The sequence below is a fragment of the Aethalodelphis obliquidens genome, unplaced genomic scaffold, assembly GCF_003676395.1.
Source record: "Aethalodelphis obliquidens isolate GAN/ISIS:26980383/991018 unplaced genomic scaffold, ASM367639v1 scaffold92, whole genome shotgun sequence".
Classification (NCBI taxonomy): domain Eukaryota; kingdom Metazoa; phylum Chordata; class Mammalia; order Artiodactyla; family Delphinidae; genus Aethalodelphis; species Aethalodelphis obliquidens.
The window spans coordinates 4459641-4481734 of NW_020838036.1; the positions used below are offsets into that span (position 1 = coordinate 4459641).

A 22094-nucleotide genomic window follows, 5' to 3' on the forward strand; every position below is an offset into this window, starting at 1 on the left:
CTCAATTTGGGATGATTGGTTGTCTATTCAGGTATTCCACAGATGCAGGGTACATCAAGTTGATTGTGGGGGTTTAATTCGCTGCTCCTGAGGCAGCTGAGAGAAATTTCCCTTTCTCTTCTTTGGTCGCACAGCTCCTGGGGTTCAGCTTTTTATTTGGACCCGCCTCTGCATATAAGTCGCCTGAGGGCAACTGTTCTTTGCTCAGACAGGACAGGGTTAAAGGAGCAGCTGATTTGGGGGCTCTGGCTCACTCAGGCTGGGGGGAGGGAGGGGTACGGAGTGTGGGGCGAGGCTGCAGTTGCAGAGGCAGGAGTGATGTTGCACCAGCCTGAGGCACGCCCTGCGTTCTCCGGGGGAAGTTGCCCCTGGATCACGGGACCCTGGCAGTAGCGGGCTGCACAGACTCCCAGGAGGAGAAGAGCGGATAGTGACCTGTGCTTGCACACAGGCTTCTTGGTGGCTGCAGCAGCAGCCTTAGTGTCTCATGACCATCTCTGGGGTCTGTGTTGATAGCCGCGGCTCGCGCCTATCTCTGGAGCTCCTTTAAGGGGTGCTCTTAATCCCGTCTCCTCACGCACCAGGAAACAGACAGGCAAGAAAACGTCTCTTGCCTCTATGGCAGCTCCAGACTTTTTCCCAGACTCCCTCCCAGCTAGCTGTGGCGCACGAGCCCCTTCAGGCTGTGTTCACGCAGCCAACCCCAGTCCTCTCCCTGGGATGTGACTTCCGAAGAAGCCAGAGCCTCAGGTCCCAGCCCCCACCCGCCCCAGCGGGTGAGCAGATAAGCCTCTCGGGCTGGTGAGTGCCGGTTGACACCGATACTCTGTGCTGGAATCTCTCCACTTTGCCCTCTGCACCCCTGTTGCTGCACTCTCCTCTGCGGCTCCGAAGCTTTCCCCACTCCACCACCCAAAGTCTCTGCCCACAAAGGGGCTTCTAGTGTGCGGAAACCTTTCCTCCTTCACAGCTCCCTCCCATTGGTGCAGGTCCCGTCCCTATTCTTTTGTCTCTGTTTTTCTTTTTTCTTTTGCCCTACCCAGGTACTTGGGGACTTTCTTGCCTTTTGGGAGGTCTGAGGTCTTCTGCCAGCGTTCAGTAGGTGTTCTGTAGGAGTTGTTCTACACATAGATGTATTTCTGATGTATCTGTGGGGAGGATGGTGATCTCCACATCTTACTCTTCTACCATCTTGAAGCTCCTCTCCATCCATTAACTTTTAATCTATGTGTTTTTATATTAGGAGTGGATATCTTGTAGACAATCAATGTATAGGTCGACTGTTTTTTGACCCACTCTGACAATCTCTGTCTTTTAATTGATACATTTACCATACTGGCATTCAAATTGACTATTTACATACTGGATTAAATATCTACCATATTTGTTATGTTTTTTTTTCCCTGATTCTTTGTTTTTACTTTTGTCTCCACTCTTTTTCTACTTTCTGTGGTTTTATTATTTATTTTTTAAAAACTTTTTGTTGGAATATAGTTGATTTACAACGTTGTGTTAGTTTCAGGTGTAGAGCAAAGTGAATCTGTTACACATATACATATATCCAATCTTTTTTAGATTCTTTTCCCATGGAGGCCATTACAGAGTATTGAGTAGAGTTAACTGTGCTATATAGTAGGTATTTATTAGTTATATATTTTACACAGTAGTGTGTATATGTCAATCTTAACCTCCCAATTTATTCCTGCCCCCCTTACCCCTGGTAAACATAAGTTTGTTTTCTACATCTGTAACTCTACTTCTGTTTTGTAGATAAGTTCATTTGTACCCATCTTTTTACATTCCACATATAAGTGATATCATATGATATTTGTCTTTCTCTGTTTGGCTTACTTCACTCAATATGCCAATCTCTAGGTCCATTCATGTGGCTGCAAATGATATTATTTCATTCTTTTTATTGGCTTATGCCTTTTGATTGGAGCATTTTTAGTCTATTTACATTTAAAGTGATTATTGATTGGTATGTACTTATTACCAGTGTCCACATGGTAGAAAGAGCTCCCAAAAGTGACTGTCACCAATGTCTGTGTCCTCAGGGTGAGCTGCAGTGGCCTCTGGCCTCTCCCAGAGACTCTGCAAGATCATCAGATAAGTCTGACAGACCCAGGCTTCTATCAAATTACTGCTTCTACCCTGGGTCTCAGAGTCTATGAGATTTTGTGTGTACCCTTTAAAAATAAAGTTTCTTTTTTCCCCAGGCCTCTGGGACTCCTGAAATTAATCCCCTCTGTCCTTCAAAGCCAAATACTCTGGGGGCTCATTTTCCTGGTGCAGGACCACCAGGCTGGGTAGCCCAATGCGGGGCTTGGACCTCTCACTTCTAATTATTCTCCCCTTTGTGAGTCACACACTGGGGGTATGGGATTTGATTATACCAGGACTCCATGCCCCCTACCCATCTCATTGTGGTTCCTTCTTTATATCTTTAGTTGTAGAACATCTTTTCTGTTAGGTTCCCATCTTTTTCATTGATGATTGTTCTGTAGATAGTTGTGATTTTGGTGTGCCTGTGAGAAGAGATGAGCCCAGTGTCTTTCTACTCCATCATCTTGGCCAAACCCCTGATCATTGTGGGCTCTTAAGACAACTTGTGTATCTGTTATATTTTTATATCTGAATTTTACTGCTGCTTTTATCTTTTTAGTTTAATTTTTATTTTTATCTGAAAAGGAATCTTCTCTGTCCACAACCCTGCTCCCAAGTCATCCATTCTCTGAACTTCAGGCAATAATTTCTTAAATATGACACCAAAAACACAAGAAGCAAAAAAAAAAAATAGAATAGATAAATTGTACTTCATCAAAATTAAAATTGTTTGGGCTTTGAAGTATAGTAACAAGAAATTGAAAATGCAATCTAAATAATGGGGGAAAATATTTACAAATTGTATATCTGAGAAATGATTAGTATACCAAATGTTTAAATAACTCTTACAACTCAACAATAAAATATTTAATAACCCACTTAAAATGGGAAAATTATTTAAATAGACATTTATCCAAAGATGATATATAAATGACCAGTAAGCATATGAAAATAAACTCAATATCACTAGTCATTTTGAAATGCAAATCAAAATCACAAGATATTACTTAATATCCACTATAATAAAAAAAAGATAATAGCAAATGTCTGAAAGTCAGTGAAGATATCAGAACCTTCATACATTACTGGTAGAAATGTAAAATGCTGCAGCCACTTTGGAAAACAATTTGACAGTTCCTCTAGAAGTCACACATATAGTTATCATACAAACAAGGAATTCCACTCCTAGATATCTACCAAAGAGAATTGAAAAGATATGCCCACGCAAATATTTGTACATGAATGTTCATTTCAACTTTTTTCATAATAATCAAAAAGTGGAAACAACCCAAATGGGATATCCATACAGTGGAATACTATTTGACCATATAAAGGGATGAAATATGATAAATACTATGAGACATAAATGAACTTCAAAATCAGTATGCCTAATGAAAAGAGCCAGACTATGTATTATATGAGTCCAGTTATATGAAATATCTGGAATAGGCAAATCTATTGAGACAAAAATCACATTTGTGGCTTCTAGGGCCTGGGTATATGAAGAGATGTGGAATGGATGCTAATGGATATGGAGTTTCTTTTTGGAGTAATGAAATATTTCTGGAATTAGATAGTGGAGATTGTTGCACAATTTTGCTAGAATACTAAAACCACTAAAATGTAAATGTGAAATTGTAAACTGTAGTGTTATTTATAAAATAATTGATTTTTTGTCAGAATCACTAAACTCTGTTTGGCCCTCCCTCACATTCATTTCCTGCATAAATATTTTGTGAGCATCTACTAAATGTCTGACAGTGTACTAGACCTTGAGATTGCTGACTCTAGGTGGATTTGAGCATCCACACAAATCCTTATAATATTCTGCAGTGGATACTGCTTATTGACACAGGGCCTTATCTGCTAGGTTGATTTTTGGTTGGTATGATAAGCCACAGATTTCCTGACTAAGACGTCTACAGGAGAAATTAACAATTGGGTGGCCTTTTCAGAGTGCAGGCTCATCTAGAATTCAGAAAATAGGAGTATATTTCTGTAACTTTATAAAAGTACTTAACTACATCAAAGACTTTCCCTCAGTTTTGTTACACAAAATAAATCCCCTTTTGTTTAGCACTTTACAGTTCACAAAATGCTTTCTTAGATGTTTTCCCATGTAAGCCTCAAAAAATAAAAAACAAACCTATGTTGTCAGCATAACAGTGATTATTCCATTCACATGATGAAACCAAGAATCTGAGAAGCTAAGGAACTGAGATAAAGTTATCACTTTACTTGCTAGTAGCAGAACTGGCACTACAATCCAGGTTTTCTGATTCCAAAATTATCATTCTTTTCTCTATATAAGTAACTCATTTTTTTAATTTCATAAACTAGTGCATACAAAAAAGTGGTCATTGGCATAGGCTTACTCATATTTTATTTTGTCAAGTTAAGAGGTTAGTAAACAACAGTAAACAATAACCACCCACAATTAGGAAGAACATAAGCAGATAAGACAGAGGTCTTTAAGTTAAATGCTTTTAATTTTATAAAACACTTGCCACATTCTCCCAATTTTCTCATTTTGCTTTAGTTTGATAAAATCTTCCTCATGGGAAGTCACTGGCCAAATACTTCTGAAAGACAGCTAGTTTCATGTTTGAGGAAGACTTGCCATGTATTTCATTGATAGAATAATGAATTAAGCTCCTTTATTTCCAATGTCATCCTGAACTCAGGTAGCAATAATATTCACATCTTCTCTAATAAAATACCTTGTTGTGGCCAAACATGATCATTCTTGTTTTCAGGTAAAAAAAAAAAAAAAGCATATTTTAAGTGATGCAAAGTTAACATACAAAACTTCATAAACTAAAAGAGTAAATTGCTACCAATTAGGCACAAATTATTCTTCCTACCACTCCCTGGGGGTTTCACAATAGTTGAGAATGTCCAAGACACATGTTTATCTTGTATGCTATACGTAAAACATGATTACTTTTGCTTCCTTCTCAACTGCATTTTGGGACATTTTAGATTATGGTTACATTTACAAGGTACCAAGACATCTGTAAGAAATGAAAACTCTTTAGTTCATCGTTCAGTTGATTTAACTTCATGATCCTCAATATCTGGATGACTGCAAACATCTGGGTGATTGAAATTATCACAATCTATAAAACGTGTCTGTGGTTAACAACATTGATGAATGAAATCATGCTGTGATGTTGATTTAAGGTTGAACTCAATAACTGCTAGATAAATATTGGCTTGCTGGTAGGTTAAATGGATGGATGGATGAATAGATGGAAGGATGGAGAGATAAGTGAATGGGTGAATAAATATCATTTCAGTACGTATTGTGTAAATACAATTTAATGTTTAAAACATTAATAATGATACTATGTTGCTCAGGTTCTATAATTCATATTATTTTATATTGTTTTACTTTTACCCACAAATGCTCCATTTATCCAGTTTTTAACAGTTTCCATGTAAGTAAAGTTGCTAGGTAGTGATACTTAGCACCTTAAGCACTGTATTAGTTTTCAATGTTTGGAGTGCAAATTACCACAGACTGTGTGGCTTAAAACAACAGAAATTTATTTTCTCACAGTTCTGGAGCTCACAAGCCCAAAATCAGTGTTGGCAGAGCTGCTGCACTTTTTTTCCAGGGATCTGGGTAGAATCCATTCCATGTCTCTCTCCTAGCTGCTGGTGGTTGCCAGCAATTCTTGGCATTCCTTGGCTTCCTCTACATTACTCCAATCTCTGCCTCCATCTTCATATTACCTTCTCCTCTATGTGTCTGTATCTTATCCTCTTCTATCTTATAAGGATACTTTTTGTTGGATTTTGAGCCCATCCAGATAATCCAGGATGACTTCCTCATCTCAAAATCTTTAACTTAATTACATGTATAATACCTCATTTACCAAATGAGGTAAAATTTACAGGTTCTGACAATTAGGACATAGACATATTTGGGGGGGGCACCATTCAACCCACTTCAAATACCAAAAAATTTTAAGCAGGGCTTTTTCTAAAGATTGTTATGTATCTGCTTTATTAAATAGAGGATAGTTAACTTAAGAGTATCCTAATTGCTCAGGTACTTTACTGTGTAGTTTACATATACAGTGAAATTCTCATGAGGTATGTAGGGCTGTTTGCTCCTATACTGACTGCTTCTGAACTAAAATTGCTTCTTTAATTCTTGTGTTTTTTTTTCAGGTGTTTCTGTCCCTTCTCTTTTTGTCAGCTGTAATATCTTGATCCTGTATTTGTATTGATTCTTCATTCCCTATTCTAATTTAATGCTTCTAATATTCTGTAATAACAAGGCTTGCTAGAAGTATTTGTAAAACAGGAATCAGTGGTTTGTAATTATTTAAATATTGTAAAATGCTGGGTAAAACAAAAATGTATAAATTCTAACTAATGTAAATATAGCATTTAGTTTCAACAATATGAAAAGACCTGACATGATAATATTTCATGTTTAAGACATAGCTTTAATTGAGTGTGAAAAACCCACAGTATAATTTGGTTATCTATAAGATAGCACAATACTTTAATACATTAAGAAATATACATTTCCCAGAATTAGGATGGTACCATTCTTATTCTAATCCACATTGGTCAGATGAGATTTGGATTTCACATTTTATGACATACTTAAATGAATTCAAGTAACCAGAGGAAGGTGGCTAATGCATGGAGAGGCTGAAAGCTTGGCTAATGAAGAATATATGATGAAATCAATGACGAATAGTGAAAACTAATGATGATGAACTGAAAACTGATTCTAGACAAGGGAAAGGAAGAGCATTCTTGCTGTCTTTATGTAGAATAATGGCTGTCACATATAAGAGTGCAGGAAGCTAATCCTTTAATGTAATAGAAGAAATAAATAGGACCAATAAATGGAAGATAGGTGGAAGTGGACTTCCATTTATAGTATAGAACATATGAGCTGTTCTTAAGCAATGGGACAGGTTGCTTATGAAAGTATAATTTTCCCATCTCTGAAAAAGATTGAACTGAGATTGACTTTTATTTACTTTATGAGATAGAAAATATGCTGAAGAAGTTTCTTGCTATGGAAAAAATTACATCTATAATTAGAATGTTAGGTCTGTGAAGATTCTTTATTAATAGGTTCCCTTTTGATTAAGGTGAAATATGCATCTAAATGCCAGGGAGAGAGCCCTGAGGCCATGGTCATTGGCTTTCTAACCCTTTAATGCATATGCCTCGTTTTCTTTCTATGTTTGTTTTTCTTTTCCTATTCACTCTATTCCCTCATCCATTCTATGCCTTAAGTCACTAAGGGCTTCAATCTGTAAACTTCAAGAGTAAATAAGACACTGAGACTTGACAGAGAGATTATTATCACCCTAATTGATCTAGCTCTATTTCTTTAACTACTAACTGTATGATCTTAAGCAATTTCCCAAACTTGGTTTGTATTTTAGTTTCCCCACAGTGTAAAATAATTTAAATAACACTTAAACTTTTCTGTTGTTGAGACAGTGTGAGGGTATGTGCACATGTATGCGTGTGTATAAGAAAGACATCAAAATCAGCACCCAAGGGCAAGGCATTATTAGTGAGCTCACTCTCTTAGACATGAGTAAAGTTTGGCAGTTTAAATAAGTTTTTTCATGGGAATCCCTCCACAGGTGTGTGTATATGTGTAGTGGGGGTGAGAGAATGGACTTAACTCATTCATTACTATCCCTAACTTTCCAGAAACTGTCTCCATTGAAAATGAAAAGTATTTTATTTTCCCTGAGCCAGAAATATTTTCTAGAGAAAAAAAATATTTATTTACTTAAATAAATATTTATTCTAGAAATAAAATATCATGTTGGGGACTGGAAAACAATCCCATCCTCAAAAGCATTGCCAGCATGTCTTTGTAGCTGCTCAGGGAAGCATTCCATGAGCATGACACAATGACAGATATTTTAAACAAAAACAAACAAAAAATCCCCACTATGGACCCTGGACTACCTGAAGAACCATAGAATACAGCTATTGGCCCCCTCTGCTGGTGAGCTGCAAAGGATTAGTGAAGAAATGGTGGCATCATTCACCATAAAAAGAAATGGTAGCTCTAGAGTGTTGGCAGCTAAACATTATGTAAGGCTCTGTGAGTAATCATGAGGAGGATAAGTGGCATTTTTCAGGAGCTTTGAGCAATTGAAGACCCATTTAAGTTAAACATTGACACATAATCCCACACACATCCAGCTAATTCTGTCTTGGACAAAGATATATTATAAACAAACAAACATAAAATAATAAAAAACTGAAGTCTTCAAGCCTCACCCTACAGACTGTAGAAAGCTATGATATTAGTGTTTAATTTGAGGGTATTTGAAACTGTTACCTAACAATGCTGGTGAAGAAATACTACAGAGAAAATGTATAATGGTATTAAAAAGAAATCTAGAAAAGCACCACAAATTTTCTAATTCCTTTGAGATTCCACCGAAAATGCAGGGCTTGGCTTATCAATGGATATGAAAAACATTCCATATCCATTGATATGGAATATCCAGATTTCTCTCTGATAATATATCATGCCAAGAACAAAAATATCTGTTATCCTTGTCCTGTATGATCTAGGACATGTAAAATATCTAGAGTATCAGAGCTGATACTCCGAAGACATCACTGTTTCTGGAATCTATTAAGTATGCATTAGTCATTGAAGAAATGCCAGTGAAGGGGAGAACTAGGATTCATTTACTCAGAAACAGCTGGGAACTAAGAACTTGTATTCTCACTTTTAGAATTAACTTCATCCCATAAAAGAGACCTTGAATGGGGCATGTAGTCACTTGTTAGCTTTTATATTTGCTCATTATCAATAAACACCCTTCAATTCATTTGCACTTCAGAGACTACCATCTTTGTTTAGAATTCGTAAATTTTTGAATTTTTCTCAATACTCCTAGGTCATGATTGTCAACTTATAGATAAGTCTAGTAAGGAGAAGCAAGGTTATTTGGTTTTTCCTGGATGGTAATATAGATATGATGATGATTATGATGATGATGGTGTATAATATTTATTAATATATTTCCTTAGATTATGTATATGTATTATTTCATTAAATCATCACATGGCCCTGTGAGATATAGCACCTATGATTATAACCATTCCATGTATAAGAAAATTGAGGTTAAAAAAGGTTAAGTAGTTTTCCCCAGGTTACACAACTATTAAATTGCAGAGTTGGAATTAAGATTCCAGGCAGTCTGACTCTCACAAGCTGTAGAGCCTCCTTAGTTACTGCTAATAATTGAATGAACCATGACCTGAGAACAAGTTCCTAAGTGCAATGCTAATGTTCTTTTCATTCTTTTATGACCCACTAAAGAAGGTGCTTTGCACCATCAAAGAAACTGAAAGACTACACTTTTAAGGGTGATGGTCAAAAGAATTGTGTCTTTGTGGAAAAAGGTAGATAGCTGGAGCTGCAGCCAGCAAAATTTGCTTATAGACCTGAGTACTCAGAACTATGCTTTTAAGCCAAGAGAAAGCCCAACAGCTGAGTCTGTATGAAACAAAATTTGAAGCCCCAAATACAAATTGGCAAGCACAAAGAATTATCATTTGCTATTGTTGGAGGAGGCTGGAGTTAGCACACCCCCTTTACAAGTTGGTTTCTCTATGTCTCAACTCATAATCACTTGAGCGGTTGTTTCCATAGACACCCACACTTCAGTTTCCCAGCTTAACCACATTCAAACAAGAATGCAGGCTTTGGTTGCAACAGCTGTGAACTGTTTTACCACGTGTCTAACAGGCATGGCTTATCTACTTTCCTCTAGGTGCTCAACAGGACAGGGGGGTTCAAAAACAGTAATAAAAAATTACCTGAAAGACCCTTAGAAGTTTCAAAGCTGAAGAAACATATTTTGATCTATAAGAAAGGAGGCAAAATCAGAAAAGAAAGGAGGAGAAACTTTTTTCTGCCTTTTGCTTTTGGGAACAGGTGTGGGGCAATAGTGGCTGGTGCTAGGCTGTTTCACAAGTGCAAAATGAGAGCACATGCCTTCCTTCTCTGTCTGAAACAGAGCTGTGGGTCCCTGGGGACCCACGGGGAAGGTTGTGGGGTGTGGAAATCTGTATGGGCACTGAAAAATACTTGAAAAATAAGCTAATAATATTCACAGGCCACTTGGCTGTGTTTAATTTTGAACGTGTACTAACAATCAAAGAAAAAAATTGAATTAAATTATATTTAAAAGCACTTACCTGCTGAGAGTCTGGGGAAATAATACTGTAGTAGAAGTTTCCATAGAGAGAAAAAAAATATAAGAATCATCTCTGAAATGTATTCTTGTGAAAAACATAAATAGTAAATTTATCAATTGGCCTAGAAACTTCAGGTATAGACATGCTAAAAGAGTGTATATGCATATACACACACAAACACACATACATTGTTGTATGAAGCCTTTGTGTACACCCAGTACACAAAGCTTGATGGCTTGTGCACATCCCATCTGAATACAACATATGTACAAACATGCCTCACATTGAGGAGTGCTTTGAAGTTCAATGTAACTAATCAGACAAATATTCTGTGCTTAGATGAAACCTGGTCACAAAAAGTGCATGATGAGGAATTCTAAGTCTTAAAATAGTGATAAAAAACAATTTCAACTCATATAATCATCCCAAAACCCCTATGATATAGATTCTATTGTTACATTATGTGAATGAGGAAACTGAAGTACAAAAGTATTAAGTGACTTGACAAAAATCACTTTGCTATTAAGAGGTCGAGCAAGGATTTTACCTCAGGCAGTCTGGTACCAAAATCTATACTCTTAACCTTTGCAGTTAGCAAGTGGAAAGAAGTGCTCAGAGTCTAGTAGGAAAAAGTGGGTGTTGACCCACCCCCACTCTTTTCCTCTTCTAAGCATCCAGATCTTTTGTGAGTTACTATTCTGTATCAGTGGGTGAATGGGTGGGAATTTAAGTGGTAGAGATATTTTAGACAGGCAGGGATGTGTGGCTTAAAAAGTAATTGCTATTTGATGCAAAATGAACTCTTTGTAATGAACTCAACAGAGACTCTTCCTCCCTCTTAGCCTCTTACTGTTAAAATAGTGCATCATCCGGATCTTGCCTTAGATTACATTTCCTTAAAAAGAAAAAAGACACTTTCAGAATGACTTTTGGATGACAATATTTCAACTGAATCTTCAAGGTTCTCTTACCCTTCTCTATTATTTCCTCATTCATAAAGGTAAATAACTTGGTCATCCAGCATCTTCTGTTGCAATTTTCTGGAACTGAGTGTTTACTCTAATATTCATATCCATGGGTGAGCTATATGAATATTATAGTAAATAATATACATAAAGAGTGTTTTAATCGTTAAAGCACTAAAAATCGTTAATCTCTAAAACATGACATATCTTTTCACTTGTAAGTAAAACTTTTGACAAGCAGAAGTTTTTCACCTTTCTTCAGATTCCACTTCCAGATAAATTTAATCTCACTGAGCAGAAACTGGGCCATTTGAGATGTGTGAACTAGGACAACAATGTTTTCCTTTGAATATCTACCTATACAGATACAGTAAAATCATGGATTAGACAAAGGAATTACAAGGCTCCAAAGACAGGCAATTCTGATAATCCTCTCTCTCATGTTAATTACAGATACTATGTGCAGATAGTTAAAGTTGGCTTTGTCTAAGGGCCAAATATATTATTTATTCCTTGTTTATGTTATTTTATTTTATTTCAAGGAGTAGAGATAACTGAGAAATTATTCAGACATTGCTAGTTTTTACATAATCATGAAATTTGATTTTGGGCCTAAGAGAGGAGGACAGAGTAAGAATTTTAAAGGTAGTATGATCTAACAGTTGGTTAAACAAAAGAGCTCAATAATAGGCATGTCCAAGTCAATAGAGCTGAACCATGGCTTTAGTATAGGGGGCAAAGGGACATCTCTGGTATTAACGCAAAGTCTTTCCATCATTTTTTCTGGGTGCAGTCCTGGACCTGCTATAAGTGATATGGGAATAAGTGAGTTATGATCCTGGTTGAGCAGATTTAAGAGCCTGGCAGTAACCAAGGTGATTTGCCTTCAGGATAAATAATACGTGAAAGTGGATACAAGGGTATATTTTTTAATTCCAATTTTTCAGATAAAGTGTTTAGAATATTTCCTACAAAAGATAATGACCACGTGAGATCCTTTAATTGTAATTAACATAATAAGGCTGGGGTTATTTAAGCAACAATGTTAAAGTTCTTTTAAATACAATATCACCATATAAAATATATCTCCAACTATCTAGACATGAGGCAGAATTATTGAAAATATTAAAATTTAGGACCAATTGGTTAGAAGTTTGAAAATTAAGTGAAATTATTGAGATGCTTGAGTAACAAATGAATTTCAACCAACAGGTGCCAATAAGTTGCATTTGAAGATTAGTAGTTATGTGAAACACATATACTATTTTAATGAAGAAAAGCTGTGAGATCCCTGGAGGCTCCACTTATAAAACTCAGGCTAAACTGAAGTTAGCTTCTTTATGAATTCCTCACATTCTTGGATACTACCCGCTGTTGCTGATGAAATATGACCTGATCAACTGCTCAGGTCATGGAAATGTTTCACCCCAGGTTGGGGGATTCCGTGTATTCATATTTCAGTTACACTTAGGAAAGGAATGGGAACTGGCAGACATTGAAAGACTATGATTCAACTCAGGGATTACGCCTGAAAAAGAAGTCAGAGAAATACAAGGAGGAGAGGGGAAGGTGTATGGTAGGGGAACTTGAGACTTTGCCAACAGTGTTAGTCAGATTTTCCCTGGGTCCTCATATGAACAGGTTGTTATTTTGAGATCCTCACCATTGAGAACTGCAGAGAAAAGATGCTATGAAAATATTGTAAAAAATAAATAAATAAATACACTGTATATGTATAGACATGCAAAGTCATGGATTTATAAAGCAATTTAAAATATTGGAGCCCAGCTGGAAATGGCTCTTTGTGTCTCTGTATTATTCATTAGTCACATCACCACTTACCTATTTCTTTCCCGGGGCCACCCGTTTTCACTGAAACTTGTAAACAGAGACAAATAGAGGATCTTTATGAGGAACAGAGATAGCTAGAACATTCAAAACAGTTTTTTTTTTAATGACACCATTGGAACTATGAAAAGATTTTTTCCCAGAGTCAGGAAACAGTGTGGGTAGCGCTACCTAGTCTTAGTGGAAAATGAGGGGATGAACACTGGAGTATATACCCATACCCATACCCTAAGCTGCCAATGAGCTCAATTCTCTTTTCCCCTGTGTTATAACAAAATGCAAAAAGCACACACGTAGGTTTACTTTTCTTTTCTTTTCTTTTTACTAACTTAAAGATAGACATAAGTTACATTAACCTCATTGTCTCATCTAACTATCATTCTGTTTTTATTTTTAAGGTAAAAAAATGATTGAAGTATAGTTGATTTACAATGTTGTGTTAGTTTCAGGTGTACAGCAAAGTGAATCTGGTACACATATACATATATCCACACTTTTTTAAGATTCTTTTCTATATACGCCATTACAAAGTATTGAGTAGAGTTACCTATGCTATACAGTAGGTCCTTATTATCTATTTTATACATAGTAGTGCATATATGTCAATCCCAACCTTGCAATTTATCCCCCGCCCTTTACCCCTGGTAACCATAAGTTTGTTTTCTACATCTGTAACTTTATTTCTGTTTTGTAGATAAGTTCATTTGTACCTTTTTTTTAGATTCCACATATAAGCAGTATCACACAATATTCATCTTTCTCTGTCTGACTTACTTCACTCAGTATGACAATCTCTAGTTCCATCCATGTTGCTGCAAATGGCATTATTTTGTTGTTTTTTTATGGCTGAGTAATATTCCACTGTATATATGTACCACATCTTCTTTATCCATTCATCCATTGATGGATATTTAGGTTGCTACTGTGTCCTAGCTATTGTAAATAGTGCTGCAATGAACATTGGGGTGCATGTATCTTTTTGAATTATGGTTTTCTCCAGATATAATCCCAGGAGTGGGATTGCTGGATCCTATGGTAGCTCAACGTCACTAATTATTAGAGAAATACAATTCAAAACTACAATGAGGTATCACCTCACACCAGTCAGAATGGCTAGCATTAAAAAATCTACAAATAATAAATGCTGGAGAGGGTGTGGAGAAAAAGGAACCCTCCAACACTGTTGCTGGGAATGCAAATTGATAGAACCACTATGGAGAATAGTATGGAGACAAACTAAAAATAGAGAACTCTTTATATATCATTAAACAGTGAAGAATTATTTTTCACCAAAGTTATAATTCTATTTTTACACTCACACTCAATTTTTTGCTAAAAATGCCCTTTACCCACTGCATCCATATCATTATCTCCCAATCTCTCTTAAAAACCGGATTCTCATTTTCTAACAAAAATATTCTGTTGAAGGTCACTAGTGACTTCCCTTTTGGTTTCTAATGATATTCTGAAATCTGTCTTTTTTCAGAGATAGAAGAATAGCTAAAATCATACTATTCTTAGCTCTACTCACTTTATCTTAGCTCTGATAAACTTAGGGAGATTTTATTGCCATGTTGAATGTTATTTGAAAGTGAAAATCAGAGGTTTAGTCACCTGAAGACAAAGAAAAACTTTGTGCAATGATCTATTTAGTTGTATTATCAAACTGGGTAGGTCAAATGTTATGTTTATAGTATAAACAAACCTCAGATGGCTTCCTTCTACCAGTTTACACCACGGCAGCAGAGCAGCTTCTTCCAGGGACGTTCAGCTCTCAGAATAGTTTAGGACTATGGAACTGCATGCCTTTCAATAGGTATCTGAAGATTGAAGAGAGGTTTTGGACCCCCACCCCTACTTTTACCTCATCATCTAAAACCCTTCATCACTGTTACTTCCAGTGACAGTCTAGTCTAGATAGAACCTAGCATCTTATAAAAGGCTGGAAAGCATTGGTTCTGTAATTATGCTTCCTACTCAGTCTCTAACATACAATGAGAATCAAAAGTGCTTCCCTTGATAGTTGTCAATTTTCTCTCCTCAAAGTGGGGACAATTATGTCTGCTCTTCCTACCTTCCTAGGTTGCCTGAGATTCAAAAAGTTAATGAAAATGTAGGTGCTATTCACATAAGAAATAACTTCATTAATCTCTATTGTCCAAAGAGATAGCAAAAATACAAACCTTGATGAATGTTGATGTAGGTCAAAAAAATCATAGCTTCCCAAGCAAAGTGTAAAAAGGTTCCATTCACCCTAATTAAACAAAAAGTTGTAGCTGAGCTTGAATGAACCCAAAGGGTCTTTAACATATATATATATATATATATAGATATATATATATTCTTGGTATACTGTTTCTTTTGAAGGACATTTGAAAATGCCTTTGCATGGTGATCATAACAAATCCCTTGTTTGGGAATTTAGGTTGTTCTCCTGATTTTTTTTCTGAGTTGCAGATGCTCAGATGGCTCCTTGCCATTTATGATGCACATGTCCCACAGTAGTAGAGAACCTATACTTGAGCTTGTAAAATAACCATGTAGTCCAAAAGTATAGATTGTCATTTGAGACTTATTCTGGCCATCAGCTGTAGATGGCATTGATCATGAATATTTATGGTGAAATGAGAATTCATGACTTATCTCTCTTGCTGTTTTGACACCTTTTGAAAAAGCATTTGTGTTTATAGACTTACAGTAATTTCCGAGAAGAGCAATGTCAACAATGTGGTAAGACAGCCTTTCATGTAGTAGGCAAGTTGCTCTTGCTGAAGATGACCTAGGCAATACTAATGCTTTTGGAACAAATAAGCACTCAGCAGACACCTAGTACTAAAACACATAGTACTTAATAGGGGAAGAGAATAAGGAGGTAGATAGAAAATAATTTCATAATTTAATTCTCCTTTTAGTGACCATTGAAGAAATCATAGAATCTAAGGGCTAACAGCAACTTGGAGGTTATCTGATCCTGTGTTTCCCAAATTTCAATCATTCTTATACCTCTTGCATGATTTTTTCGTACCTGTTTACCACTACATAATATGTATAATAATATGTATACCTTTCTTTAATCTATTCAAATATAATTTTATTTAAAGTTATTTAACTTCCTTTAATATAAAAATATTACCATATGTTCAGAAAACAAGTTACATGTGACATAAAGAGATGGTAATTATAGAAAAAATACTAATTCTATTATAAATATAATTAATTAGTTATTAAAATAAAATATTTGTCCATACATCTGTCCAAATTATATTGAATGCCACTTGTGACAAATGGGTTCAGGTCTACATCTACTTTGTACCAGTAGAAGTATGTAGAAAAGAACTTCTCTTTCCCCAAAAGGCTGGTTCCTGTCTTAGGTCACATGGCAAGGCCATGGCAAAGATAAGACTGACTAATCTGGTTACAGAAATGTTTCACTATCTGAGAACATGAACTTCTTTTCTGCATTCTCCATGGAGATGTTTCACATCACAAGGCCTTTGAAAGAAGAGCTATTATTTGAGGCTTAATAGGTTGTCACATAATTTTTTTCTTCCTAAATTCACTGGCGTCTTTAGAACTGTACCCCCAGTTATAAGAGGTGCTGATGTAACAGTCAAAAAGTTAAAAAGAGAAAGTGAAATATAGGACAGGACATCACCAGAGTTGGACCAGGGAAAAATCTTGATATAGATGGATTCAGATGTGCAAAGCCTCAATCTCCACAGACAGAAGGGGAAATTAGACACCAAGCACATCTCCTAACAGCTGCATAAAACTTGTGGGCGCATTAAAGAGGCAGCCAAGCAGCCAACTAGGAATGGAACACCAGGTTTAAATGAAAATGCTAGTGACCTTGAAGGAGTTCTGAGTATAAGTAAACAAAAAAGAAGCCAGCATCAGAGATATCTCCAAATCAGTCATCTCCAGGGTATGTTTTCCTTGATTTAGCAAACAGTCAGCCCTACTCCCTATACTTTCTCCATTTTTATGTCCAGACATAGGCCATGAGAATTGGTGCCCAGCATAATGCTTCAAAAACAAGTCTAACCCTAATTTAGTATAAACATGATTAGAATAGTAGCAAGTGTCTCCAAATAAAATTAACATTAGTTTATTAGCTTACGTAGCTTTATTAGTTGCTATTAGCTATAAGTGAACATTAGCAAAAACCTAGCTAAGTTGCACTAAATGATTTCAAATGACTTTAACTAGAAATGCAAAATTATAAAGACCCCCCCCCACGCCCAGAAGACCATTTACTATAACGATCTTAAATAATCAGGTGGAGAAACTAAAGCCTGGAGAGGGATGGAACTAGCCTACAGTAACATTGCAAGTTAGCATCAGAACCGCTGTTAGAATCTAAGTGTCACAACTGACAGTATAATCCTATTTCTTAATATCGTGTGGTGTTTAGTCATCAGCTTTCCCCTCTCTTTCTCTTACTTTCCACTCCCACCCTTGTTTCTGCTCTTGCAGGTACAGGATATTTTTTGAGTGAATATCCTCTCTTTTAAAACTAAAATTGCAGTGTTCCATTTAAGAAGTAAAGATGAGTTTTTATTCAAAATCAAACTCAATTCCAAGTCCATCAAACTCATTTAGCTTTTGCTCAGCCAAGACTTCATATTTTGGCCATATTCCCTCATACCAACTTGAATCTAAATCAGCTCCCAAACGGGTAACTCAACTCTAACTTAGATCTGACATCTATCTCTCTTTCAGGCACCTGGCCTTATTTATCTTTGTACTTTTCAATGTGTTTACACTGTCTGCACAAGCTAGATTTTCAAAGCCCCCTGCTCCCCATAACCTTTATTTCCCCATATTTGAATATTTTTTCCTAAAATGTTTTCAAAATGTCAATTCTTTGCCCAGAAATTTTCAAGGAGAGAAAATAAGCCTTTATAGAAATAACTACTGTTTGCAAATGCTCATTATACTACTGAGCTAGTGCCTTTCTTGGCAAGTTGCCCCTTACACCAAGAAATACAAATAAAATATTACAAAGTATGAAAGTTGAAAAAAAATTGAAGATAAGAAACAGAAGCCATTTCCCTGTGGAGAGAAATAAAACAGTGGCAGTGTTTTTGAATGTTAATATAATAGATTTAAGCCAAATTACCTACTTACCTTAGTAGATCAAAGGTGAGAAATACATTGCATTTAATGAAGTGGAAGCCATTCTTGGTCATTTTCCTATCTGGTTGTCTTCTGGAAAAATATTTCAAAAATGATTTGGACATTACTCTAGGAGGTGGATCAAAAAAGAGTAATGTCCAAATCTTTTTTCGAAACTATTTTTCCAGAAGACAACCATATAGGAAAGTGACCAAGAATCGTAGCAAGATCTGTTTTGACTGACCTCCTGGAGCAATGAAAATAAAAACAAAAATAAACAAATGGGAACTAATTAAACTTCAAAGCTTTTGCACAGCAAAGGAAACCATAAAAAAAGATACAAAGACAATGCTCAGAATGGGAGAAAATATTTGCAAATGAAGCAACTGACAAAGGATTAATCTCCAAAATATGCAAACAGCTTATGCAGCTCAATATCAAAAAAACAAACAACCCAATCAAAAAATGGGCAGAAGACCTAAATAGACATTTCTCCATAAAAGACATACAGATGGCCAACAAACACATGAAAAGATGCTGGACATCACTAATTAGTAGAAAAATGCAAATCAAAACTGCAATGAGGTATCAGCTAACAACAGTCAGAATGGCCATCATTGAAAAATCTACAAACAGTAAATACTGGAGAGGGTGTGGAGAAAAGGGAACCCTTTTGCACTGTTGGTGGGAATGTAAATTGATACAACCACTATGGAGAACAGTAAGGAGTTTCCTTAAAAAACTAAAAATAGAACTATATGACCCAGCAATCCCACTACTGGGCATATACCCAGAGGAAACCGTAATTCAAAAAGACACATGCACTCCAATGTTCATTGCAGCACTAGTTAAAATAGTCTGGACATGGAAGCAACCTAAATTTCCATCAACAGAGGAATGGATAAAGAAGATGTGTACATATATACAATGGAATATTAGCCATAAAAAAAGAATGAAATTGGGTCATTTGTAGAGACGTGGATGGACCTAGAGACTGTCATATAGAGTGAAGTAAGTCAGAAAGTGAAAAACAAATATCGTATATTAACATATATATGTGGAATCTAGAAAAATGGTATAGATGATCTTATTTGCAAAGCAGAAACAGAGACACAGACATAGAGAACAAGCTTATGGACACCAAGGGGGGAAGGAGGGGTGGCATGAATTGGGAGATTGAGATTGACATATGTAAGTTATTGATACTATGTATAAAATAGGTAACTAATGAGAACCTACTGTATAGATCAGGGAACTCTAGTCAATGCTCTGTGGTGACCTAAATGGGAAGGAAATCCCAAAAAACGGGATATATGTATACTTATAACTGATTCACTTTGCTGTACAGAAGAAGCTATCAAAACATTGTAAAGCAACTAAACTCCAATAAAAATTAATTTAAAAGATAGTAAACCTAAAAAAATAATTAAAAAATTAAAAAAATAATAATTTGGACAATATGATCCTCTCCCACCTCTAAATTTCAGCTTTAATATTTGTGTGCTTGCTAGCTTATTTAACTTACTAAATAACAAGGGGTTATGCTTATTTATTCATTTATTTATTTATGTTTTTGTGGGGAGGGGTTTCTCTATATTAAGTTAGCGTTTTGCTGCATAAGCTGTTAGTTGTCATCTGTGCTGTTCAACCAGAAGGCATATATGGTCTGGTATATTTATATGTAGCCAGAGTCTCAACCTCTCTCCCTTTGATCTATTTTACTGATGCTTCCCTTGTTCTGTTTCCCTGCTGATTATTTATCAGCATTCTTTCTCTGTGTATCTATATATTGAGTGGCTGATGACAGAGGAATTGCTTTTTTAATTGATTTGTTTTCCTTGAAAATTAAAGTTTTAATGCATAAATTATCAAATTGTTTTGGAAGTATTCTTTCAAATCAATTGTTGCAGAATCAAATTGTATTAAGAAGTATCCTGCTCTGCTCACATTCATATACATACACACCCTGTAGATTTGTTGGTTTTGCTGGATAAAATTAAAGGAATCAACAGATATAATATAGTTCAAATAATAAACTTATATTCTCCACAATTGTGAACTTAATCATATTCTCTTAAAAACAAAAGCCTCCATTTTAACACATTATAATGTATAGTATCATAAACAGGCATACTTTCATTAGCAGGTACTTACTTATAAAATATTTATTGGCATTAAGATGGCCTTTATAAGAAAGTTTTGACCATGGTCATGATCATGGATCATTAAAATCTATAGATTATACATAACGGTGTAATTTCCAGTTACACAGCTGTCCCCTAACACATTACTTTACAAAACACTCTTTACTATAGAATTTTTCAAGCATAAACAAAAAAAGAGAATTGTGTGATGAACATGAATATACCAATAACACAGCTTTAATAGTTAATAACATGTTGCAAATCTTGTTGTATTTATCTGCCTTCCCTCACAATTTTTATTGAAGAATTTTAAAGCAAATGCCAGATGTAATGTCATTTCATCCATGAGTGTTTTAGTAAACGTCTCTAACTCATGAGAACACTTCTATTTTTACATTACTACCATACACACAACTTTTTACTCGACTTGCTAGCTTGCTATGTTAGAGGAAGTCTCCACAGAAGACTGGGTATGCTGGTATCTTATTCCAACTCTGTCAACATCCAATTGTGTGATCCCTTTGGACCTCAGCTTCTCTTTCTGTCAAATAAGAGTTAGGTACAATACCTAAGACCCCATTAATCTCTGAGATTCTGGATTTAAATGGCAAAAATGATTAAGTTTGAGAACCTATCTTTTGTTATTCCTCCACTAGATAGTCTTAAGAGAAAAGAGAATTTCAACCTCGTATTTTTAAACACTAACTGCATTGAGAATTTGAGAACAAAATAGAAACCTTTAAAAATTAGTGAAATAAGTTTCAAGCATGATTAGTTCTATCTTCTGAGGAAATGTTTCCTGTAACCGCCTACGCAGGAACACCCAATAATTATTTGAAAACAATAATAATTTTGTTTCATTATTCTAACCATCTTCCTCCTTAAAGGGCTAGCACGGTCTGGACAGAAGTTCCCCTAAAGCCTGTGGCGCCCTCTTCTGACCCCTCACCTAACAGGGTGAGTCACAACTTTTGTTTCTGAACTGTCTTTGGGCTTTAGGCTTTCTCCTTAATTTATCTGTTACAATTTAATCTTGAAATATCATGTAAAAATTCAGATCTGACTGGTAGAAAACATAGTTTCTATGAAAGAAATCTGACTACAGCTCCACGGTGAATACCTTACAAATTCTTCCAGGTTTCCATTTTGAAATCTGAGAATTGCTCCAGAGAAGAAGTAACATTGAAATTTGAAATGTGATAGAAATTTCACTCAAGCAAGGAGCCTGTATAAGAAAATCTTACAAAAAGAAGAAGAGAGAATTTTATGCTAAAACATCTAAATGAATTACAAAAACAATAATTACTGAATTAAAATTCAAACTTCATGCCATCAACTGTATGCCTTAGTGCAGAGAAGCAAGATGGACAGTTCTGTACTACTCATACTCTGCGCTTTAAAATTACTTTATGATTCTCTACTCAGAGATAGATGTTCTCTTTGAAAACTTCCGATGTTTTATCTCAATTCTCATTATCCACTCATGCCAGTTTCCTTTCCTATCTATCCCTCACAAATGTTGTTCCAGGGGGCTTTCTAAGAAAATGACCTCTTCTCTCCTTGACAGTCATACAAGCAACTGACATCCCTATAATTTTCAGGCCCATCACAAATTTTATTTGCTAAGGGAAACCTTTCTTGAGTGTTCCACTTTACATGACCCTTTCTATCCTCTCAATCACTATATCTGGAA

General features: G+C 35.7%; 1 protein-coding gene across 1 annotated transcript in view; it reads left to right on the plus strand.

The window, feature by feature from the left end:
• The window catches only part of GPR174 (G protein-coupled receptor 174), a 130859-nt gene extending 109509 nt beyond the window's left edge, over positions 1–21350 (plus strand). The window contains exon 7 of the transcript XR_003430530.1: positions 21289–21350. The gene's annotated coding sequence lies outside the window, so the exon portion shown is untranslated. The remainder of the gene's footprint in view (positions 1–21288) is intronic.
• The last annotated feature ends 744 nt before the right edge of the window (positions 21351–22094 follow it).